We start from the raw sequence: 1,450 nt of genomic DNA, 5'->3' as shown, positions 1-1,450 counted from the left end.
TCTCCGCCCTGCACCCCTCCCGCCGCGCCCTGCGGGTCTGCGGCCCCGCGCCCCTCCGCACTCACCCCGCGTCTTCTCGCAGTCCCTTCCTTTGCAACGACACCAGGGCCCGCGGGGACGATTCACACCCCTCACTTCCCGGCCTCGGGGCTGCCGACCTCTCCGCCCCCGGCCCAGGGCCGCTCGCTGACCCTGGCCCGCCCCTTGGAGCTCTTCTCGGCCAGTCCCAGGATGACTCTCCCAGGCTCGGGCTCTTTGCCCGGTCCGGCTCGGCCGGGGTTCTGGAATAACCTCGGTCTGCCCTCTTGCCCACTTCCTCTAAAACCACATTCTGTCATCACTCCTGGGGCCCCTTTTGGAGAAGGCCCCGGGGGAATTGAGTCCAGGAGGGACTTGAAGGCTCCATTTCTCCCGAGGGATAAAGGGAAGAGGGGAGCCAGCACCCCCTCCCCCAAGAGAATCCTGTCTCTTGATTGATTGGAGACACTTGGAGGCTATAGGGTAAAGGCAGCGCCTTGCTTGGAGGAAGCTTCTTCCACTGATAAGACGTTTATTGAGCTCCTTCTGCATGCGTGAGCTAGCGATGTAGGCACATCTGCTATCTTCTGCGGTGCAGATAAGTAAATGTATCTAGAATGTTTCTGCATAGAAACAGCCACCTTATGGGTATGCCTTCTGGTTACTGTGCAAAGTACTTTACCTGGTTGATGACAGACATAGATTTCTTATCATTCATTCATTCAACAAATATGCTTTGAACGTCTACACCCAGTTACTGAAGATCCCTAAACGAGGAGGATGCATCTAACCCCAGCCCACAGGCCCCAATGGGTTTACAGTCCAGCAGATCAAATAAAGACCAGAAGGCATCCCAAGAGACTGCATTGTGGTCTTTCACTTATGAATGCAAAACTAAAATCAGATAATGTGCTCAAAGGTCCTCCAGGGAAGTCGGAGCTGTGGGGCCCAAGAAGAGAACTATCAGAAACCTGAAGGCCCCACTTGCCTGGCTAGAGGACGCCTAAAGGTTTTCTCTTCTCAGCCCTCAGTGAGAGGCAGAGGATCACAAGCTCATCAAAGCCAGCAAAGACTTGGCCGGAAAAATGAGGACACAGAGGTGGAGGGAGGAGAATCAAGGATCAGGAGTTGAAGGTCTACATACACAAGATCCTGACTCAAAGGAAAACCAAACCACAAATAAAGAAGTCATGGTATATGGTAAATACTAACTATATTTAACTTTCATAAATCCCAAATAATTTTAGATTTTTTGAAAGATTTATTTATTATGTATAAAGTGTTCTGCCTGGAGGCAGGCGGATCTCTGTGAGTTCGAGACCAGCCTGGTCTACAATAGCTAGTTCCAGGACAGGCTCCAAAGCCACAGAGAAACCCTGTCTCGAAAAACCAAAAAAAGCCGGGCAATGGTGGCGCACGCCTTTAATCCCAG

General features: G+C 51.9%; 1 protein-coding gene across 1 annotated transcript in view; it reads right to left on the bottom strand.

The window, feature by feature from the left end:
* Macf1 (microtubule-actin crosslinking factor 1) overlaps nucleotides 1-498 on the bottom strand; it is a 342,147-nt gene extending 341,649 nt beyond the window's left edge. The window contains exon 1 of the mRNA XM_026782286.1: nucleotides 66-498. The gene's annotated coding sequence lies outside the window, so the exon portion shown is untranslated. The remainder of the gene's footprint in view (nucleotides 1-65) is intronic.
* Between the last annotated feature and the right edge of the window lie 952 nt (nucleotides 499-1,450).

The sequence above is a fragment of the Microtus ochrogaster genome, chromosome 10 (assembly GCF_000317375.1).
Source record: "Microtus ochrogaster isolate Prairie Vole_2 chromosome 10, MicOch1.0, whole genome shotgun sequence".
Taxonomy (NCBI): Eukaryota; Metazoa; Chordata; class Mammalia; order Rodentia; family Cricetidae; genus Microtus; species Microtus ochrogaster.
Note: the sequence above shows the minus strand (reverse complement) of the source record. Positions and strands in the feature narration are given on the sequence as shown.